Below are 13,754 nucleotides of genomic sequence, written 5' to 3'. Positions count from 1 at the left end.
CCCACGTAAGAACCACAAAAAACAACTGTACCGCTTTAATCTAGTTTTCTCTGTGTCGCGAAGTTTTTGTAAAAATAATCGTATCGAATATCGTACGTGGTGAATTTTCGGGGATTATTTGTCCCCTTTAGCAACCGTCAAAATTCCAGCGCGTCGGCAAAATTCCGGTACGTGGCGAATATAGAAATTCGCGCCCTGATAAATAATAAAGCGTTAATTCGGGTGATACATATTTTAAAGCTTAAATAAAAGTGGGAGCTCCCGGATCCCGGACGGCCATAAATAATGGACCAAATAAACGACAAAGCTTGTATGTTATCGCAACAATTTACACCGGCAGACCGTGTCCTAATGCTTCCATCAAACTATGGACTGAAACGCCTAATTGCCAAAAGCTTTCGTGTTAGCCGCCCCTACCTCGGGGGTTCTTAATTACCCCGCACAGGCTCCCAAAGAGCCGACGGGTACGTCGCCGCCACCGTGTCAATTAACAAAAAGACTCACCATTGATTTTGTGCGATTGTCGTCTGTCCGAAATTAAGTATCCACGGTAATGGGCGATCTGAAAAGAAAACAAAATAAAAGGAAAATTAAATTAAACGGCTGTGGGAGATGATGGAATCGTAAAAGTCTCAGTAATTGGTGGTTATTAAGTTGTCGTCGTTCCAAACAACTTTCACAGTTGGGACATCAAAGCCAACTACTTTGAAGAAAGTAGGGTTTTTGCCATTTTTCCATTTTGTTCATTTTTACTAATTATTACACTAATTACAAGAAAATTAAATGACGCGGTTTCTATTCTACTGAAGAAAACCACGAATTAATCCATATCGCGATTTTTTTACTAATTTTAGAATTAGCAAAATAAAATTACTAATTCGATAATACAATTGAATCAATTGATGCAATTAATGGTCAATTAATCCACATAAATTTAATTTAATCCTTTTCTGCTACTCAGATTATCTAAATTATCTGACACAGTGACTCAATAAGGCCACAAGCTCATCAATATGTTGCATCGAGATTTTACTAATTTTTAGAATTAGTAAAACAAAATTACTAATTTGATAAATAACTTTAATGCAATTAATGGTCGATTAATCGCTACATTTAAACCTTTTTTTAGTACTTTTGTGCTAAAAAAGTTGTCAACTTAGTAAATAATCAATTTTAATTAGCAAAGTAACGATTAGTTCAATAGTGTATCTCATTTCATTAGAAAAAAGCGTTTAAATTAAATTTCATTCCATTTAATTTAATTAATCGATGTAAACATTAGATTAAACATTGTGACTACATTTTCTTTGCAATTTGAAAACAGTAATTCTTGTAAATTGTTGCCCATTAATCAGTTTACTTCATAAAATTGCAAATTACTATAAATTATGGCAATTACTTTAATTCACTATGAATTATTGATTAGCGTGATTGAGAGATTAGTATAATGTCCTGCGTGTATTAAGCATAAATTAGAAGAAAAATGAATTAATCAATCTTGGGGCGATTCTACCTGACATTTGCCCCATCGCACCAACCCCTTCAGACAATGAAAACCCTCTGCGCCGCAACACAAGCTCCGTCGCGTTTTCCGTCTTCGGCGCGAATGAAACTTGTCCCGCCACTCGTCCATCCCCTGAGCTTCGGACTCACCCCCGCAGCGTGCGCCATCTGGCGACACCCGGTCGCACCGTTTAGTTCTGGAGCTTTGCCGCGCGAGGTCCTCTCTCGGCGGTAAACTTGAAAGTCGCGCCGCCGACACAACCCCCGTCACATCCCTAATCGTAGCAGGCGGCGAGGAACGCATCGCGGCGTCCCGACGTCCGTCCGGACAACCACCTACCAGGCCTGCCAACTGTTCTTTTCTTTTCTTGAATTATGATATCATAATTCACGAAATTGCCGCCAGCCTCGTCGGAAATACATTTATTTTCGGCGGAATTTTTTCCAAGGCTTCGGCTTATCCACGGCTTTGTACAAAACACAAAACGCCGCGACGCTATCCATTAATTACGTCGGCACGGACGGAATTGTTCGGATAATTTCTCTAATTGGATGTAAGTGTAGCGGAGGTTTCCGGTTCTGGACGAGGTTCGACGGGACCTCGTAAATCATCATCGAACGTGTTATTACGGGATATACGAATTTTACAAATTGGGCGAGCAACGAATTAGGGGTGGGGTGGGCAGGTGCTTCACCAACGAGGGATAACAAAGACAAAGAAATAAAAGGTGAAGTTGTGGCGACTTGCTTGGCCCCAAAAAAAATCACGCGGATTCATCTCCGGACGGTGCAGTGGCAAAAACACACAAAATCTTGGGACACATTTGTCCAACCCACAAAACCCACTCTAATCATCTCTGATTATGATTCTAGACATGACGGGAAGAATTTTTTTGGAGATTTTTTTCTAAGTTGTAGATTTTTTCGCAGCTGTTCCACTCTCTTAATTACCAAACTAATTTGTGTATGAATGGCGTGCGAGTCGGTTGTTTAATTAAGCAATTAGGTGAGGTGAAGGAACCAACGAATTCTCTTCTAGCAACACCGATGGCCTTTGAGCCCATTGGTCAAATCCGTTGGACCACCCGGTGGGTTTTTGGTTTATCTACCTGGCATCCATTAGGCGATTAGTTTTGGGTAGCCATGTTCATCGAGTTCTCCGAAATAGAGACGCAATTTCGTGACAGGTCCAAATCCTCAATTCCTCAAATTATCATTGCAAGAATGCAAACCACTTCCTCGGCGTAATTATCCGGTAAACAAAATTAACATAGTGCAATTACCCTAACAATTGCACAGCGGGACTCTACATTGTGTACAATTTCACCTGATTAACATTAACATAAAAATCGTATAAAGCACTTTTCGCGCCATCTCATCTATGTTAATTCGCGCACCGTTGCCAGCTGTCGCGTTTTCCCGCGATGCGAGTATTTTTCGTGAGTACCGCATGTTCTAGGAGGCGATGTCATCTGTCGACACTCTCGTCGACAGTTCTATGGAGGCAAGAGCTGATCCAAGATAGGATGCCGCAGGTCCGCGTTATTATCATAATAAGAGCAGAGATGCGTGGGCAATAATAAATAGCCGAGTTGGCTGTGATGCTCGGTAGTACCAGATGCACACGTGGCTCACCCGGTGGCGGCGCCGTCACAAGGAAAATGAGTGGAGGAGTTATTCAGGGTCGTCTCGAAATTATCCAACGATAAAAACGCGCTTGGTTTGCGCTTAGCGGAACGGATGTTTCGCGAAATGCGTATCGCGATATGGGCAATCAGATATCGTTTACAGGGTGTCGTTAGAACAGCGCGCTGTCCATTGTGCTGTCCGCCATATCGAGAATTTGTAGATGATATGGGAGCAAGAAAGAATTGCTGAGAACAAGTCGCGCTCACGCGCAAATAAAAGGTTCACGCTTGTTTGCATACGACGGCTTGTCCGAATGTCCTGGATAAGGAGAAGAATGTCCTTCGGGGCTCCGTCAGGTTCGCAGTTCGACGAGACGATCGAGGCTTTGTCTAAGGCAGATTGGTTTCGAATCGACTAAAGCGGGTCCAGTAAACAAACAGTTGGAAGGTAAATTGTTTTATCAAAAAAATCCAGTGAATTCGAAATATAAATTATAAATAAATGACAATTATTATCAAAATGGGAGAGTTTAAAATGGAGTTTTGAAATTTAGCAAAATTTTAGTTTCTGCGTTTTCTCCTAACAGAAAAAATACAAAGTGTCTATAAAAGAATGTAGGTATATCAAGAATATATTGATTTTGCATTTGCATAGTGGTACAAAATAGAAAAACAGAGGTAATGTAAGTCCATTAATGGCAGGTTCTTAATTGGCTGTTGTAAGATGAAAAGTAATTAGAATATATCGGGCCTTCAAATAAATATATTTAGAGTAGGCGTAGGCGACATTCTAATTATGTTTTGTATGTCACCAATTATTCACAGGTTAGTAAGCTTTTTCCCAATTTCATATTGTCATATTCCGCGGAGGGAGAATGCACTACAAAAATTAAAAATATTTTCTAACCTAATTTTATTTCGTTAAAAAGTCAGACGTTTCTTGTGTCATTTTCTACGCTGGAAAAATGTTGCAAACAATTGAATTTCCATAGGTTGCTCTAAATATAAATTTATTTGAAGGCCCGTTAGAAAAACTGAAGAAAATCACAAGCAAAACAACTAAGACCACTGGCGCTAAGATTAAATAATTTGACATTTGACTGTTGACATGTGATTTGACGTCTTTAACAGCTCGGCATAGTTCGACACAATAAAATTATAGAGCCGCACAATTCCACAAAACTCTTGATCTATGTACCTACATTCTTTTATAGACACTTTGTATTTTAACTGGTAAGGTGTGAACACACGACGTCAGATCTCTATTTTCCTCCACTTTGTACTTTGACGTTCTTGCACTATTTTTATTTGGTGAATTTTCGAAAAACATTTAAAAAACTTGTAACTCGATCGCCGTTGGTGCGAGCTCGACAAACTCTCTTTGGTTTTTTCGTGTGGGTTATTTTGGCAAAAATTCGCTAATGAAACGACTCGGTCCAGACGTCCGTGTTCCCACATCGTTTCTTGCAGCAATCAGCAGGTTTGTGTGAGGCCGTAAGAGTAATGGTCGCTCACAGGCTGGTCGGGACGTTGATAAATTATCAGCACTTGGAAAATAGTCGGACTTCATTTACCCATGAGCGATTTAAATTCCTCATTTCCTGACGGAGCGTGCCGTAATGGCCATTACAGGCGTTTAGCGCGCTTCTCGCTACCGCCGAAAAGTGCGGCGTTTCGCCGCCGTCTCGTGATGTCGTTACTAGTAGACGCGCTCCGGTCGCTTATTTAATCCGGGTTGTTTTTTGCCGACCTAACATTTGCAAAGCACAAAAGAAGAACACCGTGGGGAAAGAAAGCCGACATTTCGATCGATAAATCAGTCAACTGAGTGACCGTCCGAGCAGGCGGATCGCAAGATGATTTATGGCCGACCCGCCACTCGCGCATGTGATTATTATTATAATAACAACGCTTTTTGATACCTTGCCCCGAGTCATGCTTCTCCATCTCTTCTAATTTTCTCAGAGACTTGCGCCCCATCTCCCTCTTACCACCGGCCGACGCGCCAAAAAGCAAGATGCCCACTCGACCATGCACGCAACAATAAACACACGAAACATAAACCCAGATTGATTTTCAGGAGATTGCCACAATTTATGACCCTTCACTATTTTATTTTACCGTGTAGCCGTCTTTAAAATAAGAGCTGTACTTTTAATTAAATTTTAATTAGGACGATTTTTTTCCACAGACTACTTACGGACCCTTTCCGGACGAGACTTCTTACCTGCAACAAAAACAAAACCGATCAGCCATTGTGACAGTTGAGGGGATCGATTAGTACGAGAATCGCCGCTGGACGGCGCCACCGCTAAGTGAAAACCCCAATAATTTTGATGATATTCGAGGAGTGCAACGTCCACACCAACAAATCCAAAAAAAAAACAACTTGATTGTGTCAGGTACGATCAGGTTTTAAAAAAAGGTGTTGTTGTTGTTGTTGTGGGTTGTGAAACAACTTGTTCTCGGTAGATAACAGCAATTACGCTAATGGCAGAAATTAAGTGTCGATAAAAGGACAATTAGCAGTAAAAGTAATAGAGAGCCGATCGGGTTAATTCAATATCGGCAACAGTTTAACGACTTGACGTTGTTTTACGAGGTTTTAAGTGGCCATCGAGATCGCGGACTTTTGGTGGCAGCTTATCGGCACATGCGCTCTATTCGACTTGTTTACGATCCCATAAAACCAATTCCGTGACTGTTATGCGCATTAAACACATCGTAAAACTCGTAAAAGTCAACAGCAATATCATAATCATTCTGTGTACGTTGTGAATCGAATATCTGATTAATGTCTTCATTCGATATTCCCGCATCTTCGGCGGGACAACGACGCCGCCGGACAACAGGCGCGTGCTCTTGACAAATGTCAATGTTTTGCCACCGTCGACTCGATTATTCTTCGGAGCACATCTCTAATTGGAAGAAATCAACAAGATCGAGAGGCATCCGAGGGGGCTGCGACCTCCTGGGAACTGTCATTGTGGCGCGGGGCGGACGCGACGATTCTCTGGTCTAGGTCATTTCTTCAAAGAGTTATTTAATTAACATCTAGCGTGCAGCACCTTCAATTGGAAAAAACCAAGAAGATTGAGACGCATCGGAGTGCCACAAAAGAACGAAAAAACAAAAGAATTGTCATTGTGACGAGCGGCGGACGAATTAAGCAAAGACGCGACTTTCTGTAGTCTAGGTCTGGTAGAGTTACGTGAGACATTTCCTCGAACAATTTGAAATTGTGCAAATATTCGACAGGATATTTCTCTCGCAGAAAGCACTATGTATTTCTAATTTCTGACAAAGGAAAATGTTCTACTGAAATATTTCATGATTTTTGATTCATTTGTAGATTCTTGCAAAGGAATTCTCTATTAAAAACACTTTTGCTCCAGATCTATATCCGATTGAATCCACATGGGATCGCTTAATTAGAGGGTGTAAAATATCGAACACCTTATAAATACTGGAAGAACTTTTGTTTGCAAGCGTTATGAGCTTCATTGTCTTTGTTCTAATTCTCTGATTGTTTCTTAATAAAAATTGTCCAACTTCGCATTTTTATTACTTCCTTTTTCTAGTTCCCACAGAAAAATTTCACTAACTAGGTACCAAAATAAAACAGATTGGAAAACATGGAAACTTTGTAGAGAAACATTTAAAAAAACAATAATAAGAATTTTTTTGAAAAAAGACGTTCTCACATTTATTTTTATTTTTACCTACAAATTCTGCTTAAGAAGCTAACTGTTTGCTTCTAAAACCAATAATAATTTATTCCCACAACAAATAGTTATTTGTACAACTAGTTATGAAAGTCATACTTTTTTTCATGAATTTGCAGATTGGTTAACGAGGGCGTAGCCCGAGTTAATCAAGCAAATAAGTGAAAAAAAGAGACTTTCATAACGTGTTCTACACACTATTTTTTTGCATACCTATCAAAAAAAGTTGGGAAATTTGATCTAAAAGGATTCATGAAAAATTACAAAAAAAATAGGTATGCTTTGACAATTATCTCCAAGGAGATGGAATAAAATGATGCAAAAAAAGTACTACTTTCACTACGATTTTGCGTGTAAAAAAGTGCCACTTTCATTACGATATGCAAAAATAAATTTGATAAGTATGAATTTTGAATTTGAGAGAAAAATATTTAAAAAAAATAAACAAGTCAGTAATTAAGAGAAAAAGTTCTGCTTGAAGCTGACTACTTAGTTCTCATTTTGGAAAACAACCAAAGATTTGTATTATTGTCCCAGAAAATCTCGAAAAAATTATTTCTTTTTGCTTAAAAAAATTAAATAAAATTTTTCTTCATAAAATTTCTAAGTCAAAGCTTTTGTTCAGGTGTCGAGTAGTGAAGAAGAGGAACTCAAGTGTGCAACAAGATTGCTGAATTTGTCAAAGTTATTGTCTAATATAGTCGCTTTAACGAAATACCTAACTCATTTCTACAAAGAGATTCTTTCCTAAATAAATTTACCAGTTTTTGCTACAGATTTATATCCAATGGAATCTACGTGGGATCGTTTAATCAAAGGCTGAGACAGCTCTTAAATATTGAGAGAACTTTTGTTTGCAAGCATTTAAAACTTCACTCTCTTCGTTGTTATTCTCTGATTGTTTCTAAAAAAAATTAACTATCTTACTTTGCATTTTTACATTGTTTCCCCTTTTTACTTTTCGAAGAAAAATTTCAGACAAGTAAAAAAATGAAGTAGAAAGTGTGATGAAAATTTAAAATAAAAAATTACAGTTTTTTTGAAAGAGAACCAAAGATTTGCATTTTTGTTCTAACAATCTGAAAAATGTATTTCGTCGAGATTAAAAAAATTTGTTCACATTTGTCTTCTTTAAAACCGCGATTTCTAAGTTCTAATTTTTTTCAGATATAAATTGATGAAAAAGTCAAACGTCCAAATATTTTCGAATTTAACAACACAATTTTTTGTTTCGTGGAACACTTCCGAGTCTTTCGACATTTTAAAACCCAAGAAAAAATGGTTTCTAAAATATAAAAGCTGCGAATTAGAATGTGCAAAATTCTTTTTGGTTTGAAACTGATATTGCAGCCCCCGGGTCAGTTTTTGTTGCTTTTTTTTTAAATAAACACAACTCGGCGTGGCCCAACATGTGAAACAAAAATATGCCCCTGGATGTGACATAAAAACGTGCCCACCATAATTCTGAAAATGTCATCCGTAATGCGGGAATCACTCGTACGTCCCATCTGTGCAGCGCAAATATTAACAACATAAATAAACATCACACGGCCAACTTTTTACATTATCACGACCTGACCAGATGTTGTGCTTGGTCCTGAATTTCTTTAATGGTCCGAGGTGTCCACGAAGCAGGGAAAGTAATAGTTAGCAGGAAATATGTAAGAGTGTCATATGGTGATAAATTGGATGCGAACCGGCGGTAATTTATGGTGTTACGTGGACAAAACCCGGAACGTACAGTTACGTACGGTACACGTATTTTTATTCGTAGAAAAAAAAAATTACCTGAATTTTAAATATCAAAACATTTCCATGCAACAAATTGACACAACAACACTCCTCGCAAACCAGTTCCAAGAGTGCAGGAAATTCCGTCGCACCAACGACCGTCAGTGAGGACTCGAGTCCTAGCCCATCGCGGCGACAAAAAGACTTGCGGACATTGATGGAGAACAAAATAGCACTAAAATATGAGGAGGAGGTCATAGATGAATTGTAACTAGCCAAATGCACGCAAGCGGTCGGTTCTTGCACCTGATTGGTCGAAACTCGTCTGGCCTTCATACCATTTCGCAAGTTTTTCCAACACACGACCCAAGACCGCAGTTTTTCTCTCCGGCCTGGTCCGCCAGTTCGAATTTGGCGCGGCCGCGGTATCGATTCCCTCTCGGTAGTTGGACGAAGCTGCCGGTAGGGGCGCCCCGAAAAGGGAAGCCCCCTGGCGGCGGGTAGCCCAAGTAGTGTAAAAATCGCGTTGCAGAAAACTTTCCCGGCGCTGTTACAGCGGGATCGGCGCCTGACTAGCTCTAATGGTGCGGCCACACCGCGCGTTACAAAATGCTTAGAAAGCGTGCTCGGCCATTTAGGCCGCATACGGTATCTGAAAAATATAACGTAACGATACGCCCGTTGTATAATAAATCGTCGTATTAGACCACACAATGGAGAAGCTCCTAGTGGCGTAGAGGATTTACGATTATCGTGACACTGTGCCGAGCATAAAAATTGCAATAATTATGCGAATCGATCAACAAAGTGTGCGTTTGGGTATGCAGAAGGTGTTCTTGTATGCGGTAGGTTAGGAACGTGAATAAATTGTAATTAAATAAGTATCACTTAGGTGGCCTTTCCAACGGTGACCCTATTGAGAGGCACAGGGTCTTCGAGTGTGGAGGAACATAAAAGTCGCATCAAGTGGGAAAATTCAAATTGAACGAGAAAACTGTTTCACGGCTCATAAATCCGGGACATAAATAAAATACACTGCACTTTGAGGTTGTAAATTGATAGATTAAAAAGGTTAAGCTACAACATTTGCTTTTTATAATGGCTTAACCACAGCTAGATATCGGTTCTGGTTTGTTTGTTCGCCCATGATTTACTGCTGTATTAGCGTTGATATTTTTATTGACATTTAAGAGTTTATCTGCCAGTTTAACCACCACAAGATTACGTCACGTGCGTGGATTTATCGCTCCCGAAAACTCTCTCGATCCCGAACAACAAGAGATAAGATCGACAAGTGCAGGTCGCGCAATTAAACAATTTAAATTTCGACCGCGACGCCGCTTTCGACCGGAAGTGGCCACATTTGGCACTTTTTCGGAGCGTTTTGGTCGAATCCGACGGCGAAAAATTCATATGTACAAGGACCGACCCTCGCGTGCAAAGGACGTGAGTAAAATATATATCGGGATATACATTATGTCAGATAATCATCTACTTTATGACTGAATAAACGTTTAGCCAAATTAAACAGCTATTTATAATCGCTTGTTTTCGACCAGTTCAAATAGAAGAATCGCTTTTTCAACACTTTTTTCACACATTCCTCGCCCGAATCCGGACGGTTTCACTTAATAAGCGATTATTTCGACCGTTTCCGGACATTTTATGGACGCAATAACGCCGGATTTTTGTCAGGACTGAAGACACGCAGGGGATTGTGACCGATCCGAACGCGGTTGGCACCGCTGCACTGTCAAAACGCCTCACAAAAACCTATTCAATCGCGGACATTTTTATTTTGTTGTATTGGCACTTTTTACTGTTAACAATTTTTATTACAGTTAATTCAACGCGATAAATACCAACGAATTGACAATTATAATTTAATGCAGGATGCAGAATTATAGACAAAACTGGAATTTATTGTTTTTGCCAAACAATGGTGTGATAGGTGAATTTTAAAATTCATACAAAACATGACCAGCTAAAAGTGATACATTGGGATTTTGTTCAATTCCGTGCTGCATTTTTGTTCCATTTCCTATTTTTACAATTCATTTGTTTACATTAATCGAGCGGGAATTAATTGACGCGCCAAACGGGAGGTGTGACGTGTGACGTTTGGAAAAGCGCGCCACGTTTAAATTGGAAACGAATATACATATCTTTTGTGTGAGAATTCCATGACAGTGAAATCTGGATGTTGAAGTGAAGACTGGTTAATCATAAAAAGTGAATGTGGAAGATGCAAAATTTAAAAATAAACGCAATTTAAAATTAGAACAAAAATGATCTGTCCGCTTCTACATTAGTACTTTTCAAAACAATTTCCAAGCTTTCACTTTTATCCATTTCTAAAGCCAAAAAATTTTAAAACTTGTTCGAGAGAGTTTAAGTGTACCTAATGTCATGGCATTTAAGAAAATATTATTTCAAAACAATATTTTACAAATATGGAGAGACTGGACTCTTCATTTAGACCAGCTTGGTATTTGATTTTTAGAACAAAAAAGGTACTCTCAAAAACTTAAAACTAAATACTTGGCAAAAGAAAATATTGTTTTAAAGTGTTTTTTTCAAGATTAAAATTTTCACTCATTCATTTCTGTGTACAATTTTTTTCTTTCCTCGTTTTAAACGTATGAGGAAACACATACATATTATAAAAATATATAAAATATTATAAACAAGCTTTTTAAAAAAATCTGTGTTTATTTTCCCACAACCTATTTTATTCCTTTTCAAACAACTCCCAAGCCTTCACTTTTATTCATTTCTAAGGCCAAAAAATGTGAAAACTTGTTTCAGAGAGCATAGGTGCACATGTCGTGACATTTAAGAAAGGATTAAATACTACAAACAATATCTTATAAACAAACTGTCAAAAATATGGAGATTTGTTGTTTTAATTTGGAAACAATTTGGAATTCGATTTTTAAAAGAAATTCTAAAATCTACTGACGCTCAAGTATCTCAGCAGATAAATGTTTTGACAATTCTAAAGCAAATAAAAAATAACAGAATACTTTTCAAAACAAAAAACAATAAATATGACAAGAAGAGAAGTTGGTGTAATTTTCGCCGCTCAAGTAAGTATGCTTTGTGGTTGTGAAAATGTTTGTTTGTTGGTCCACCGGGTACCTTTCGTGTGTACGTCTCTATCGTGAAAGAATGTTGTTGTCTTGAGAGGCCGTTAAGAAATTCCTCCTTTTCTTATCCAACATTCGTTAATCTAAATTTATAAGTGCGCTTTATACATTCCTCCTACATCAGCAGCGGGAGCAGCAGCAGCAGCGCACCAAAGAACGCAATACGAGATAATTTTATTGTTTCCTTGTTTACAGTACCTCCGCCAGTCGACCTTCCCAATTAAAATCCATAAATCCTAGGAAGCCATGATAAATGTGGAGGCCATGCCGAAAAGGGCAGCGGCCTCCGATACACAAGAATAACCTATAGTTTTAAACGTATCCAGTGTGGAACTGCGCTTGTCTACCATAAATAAGCGTTCAGTGTAGACTGCACCGGATCCGGCCCTGCCCCCAGAAAAACGCCCGGAGAAAAACGCCGACCCTTCCACCGCCACCTCGCCGTCCCCCGCGAAAACCACCGCCGATCGCCCGCTAATTAATTTCGACGGAGTACACCGGACGGCCCATAAATAATAAGGAAAAGGCGACGTCTACACCAAGCTTTATCTGAAAGCAGCTGGCGAGCTGTCAGCCAGCCAGATTAGGGTCAGGCTTATGGAGTGTTTGTGGGGTGAGGGGGTTAGGGGGGCTGAGAGGGAGGGAGACTGTCAGATCCAGCGGGCCGTGGATTCGTCTCGCACTTAGGCTAGGCGCGAGGCTCAACCCTAATCCATTATGGCAGATGCGGCTTAACTTTCAAAATTTAGAGCCAGAACCAGACTTTTAAATTTACTAAATAAGATTTCCTGAAACGCGGTGCGACTAACAAGAGTGGCGAAGGTGGAGGGTGAAGGAGGAGGAGGAGGTGCGATGGGGTAGGATTGCCGCTAATGGGGATGCAGCGAAAAAAATAAAAAAGAAACCATTTTTGACGGCATTTTGACTACGAACAAAATGTTGTTTGAAATGGGGTACAATTGGTTCAGGAAATGTGTACAGGGTGGCTCAAGGTGTGAAGAAAATGCGGCAAAAATAAGCACCACATATTTTGAAGATTATTTGTTATATAAAAATAAAATCGCACAAATAGTTTTTAGAAAGTTTTCTAATTAAAAATGTGTTTTATTAATTTGATTAGGTACTGCAGGTGAATGTGTAGAATTGCCTTTTTGCACTTGTATACATCACCCAGTATAATGTATTAAAATGAGAGAAATTTTACGTAAAAAAATACACTTTCATGTTTTTTTTTTTGGAAAACGAATCCAAAATTTTAAAATTTTCCAAATTAATCACCGATCCGTTTGGTGTAATTTTTACATATAACTATTAATTTGGAACACTCTTCCACTCACCACCCTGTATATGTGTCTGAAGGAGTCACGTGCACCATTCGCGAATATTTTTTTATTTTAATTGCAATTTTAATTTGATCCACAATTTTTTGTAAACTTTCCAGACCTTAACATTAACATTGCGTCTTTAAATAATAAACGATCATGAAATATTAATAATGCTAATGAATATTTATCAACAAATAAACAATTAATTATTGTATTTTTAGATGGAAAAAGTTAATAAATCATAAATCGCCGCAGCCACTTACTGTACACTCGATTAATAAAGTTGTAATAAATTTGCGCAAGTGTTAAAATGTCTTTGTTGTTTTTTCAAACTCTCCACATGGAGCGACACCGATTAATTTCCACGCAAAAAATTGTTGTGTGAGTAAAAATCCGCGGCACAGTAGGTATTCGACGCGATCGTTCACGCCGTAAAAAAAATTGTTTTGGATTTTTTGTGGGGTTAGATAGTTTACAAATAAATTCTTTGGAGTTTTATCAGCGGTCTGGACGGCGTCGATGGTGAAAGATTTTGCGGGGTCGCCCCAAAAAGGCCGCCGCCACCGCCGCCATTGACTAACGATCTCGGATAAGCGTCTTGTCAGATCCAAACCGTCGGTTTTATTAAGCGGAGCACCCCCACAATACATGGATTCTTTGCGGCCTGCAATTATGTATGCCCATTAATTACAC

General features: G+C 38.9%; 1 protein-coding gene across 6 annotated transcripts in view; it reads right to left on the bottom strand.

Annotated features, from left to right (window-relative positions):
* The window catches only part of LOC138135793 (homeotic protein antennapedia-like), a 139,154-nt gene that overhangs the window by 70,570 nt on the left and 54,830 nt on the right, over positions 1-13,754 (bottom strand). For 4 of the 6 annotated variants that reach the window (XM_069054672.1, XM_069054669.1, XM_069054668.1 and 1 more), the window contains one exon: positions 505-562. The gene's annotated coding sequence lies outside the window, so the exon portion shown is untranslated. Of the gene's footprint in view, positions 1-504; positions 563-5,331; positions 5,359-8,644; positions 8,702-13,754 lie in introns of those variants that run through there. The other 2 variants (XM_069054673.1, XM_069054670.1) reach the window with 2 other exon arrangements.

This window comes from Tenebrio molitor, chromosome 7 (genome assembly GCF_963966145.1).
Source record: "Tenebrio molitor chromosome 7, icTenMoli1.1, whole genome shotgun sequence".
In the NCBI taxonomy this organism is placed as follows: domain Eukaryota; kingdom Metazoa; phylum Arthropoda; class Insecta; order Coleoptera; family Tenebrionidae; genus Tenebrio; species Tenebrio molitor.
This window is presented reverse-complemented; position numbering and strand designations above follow the sequence as displayed.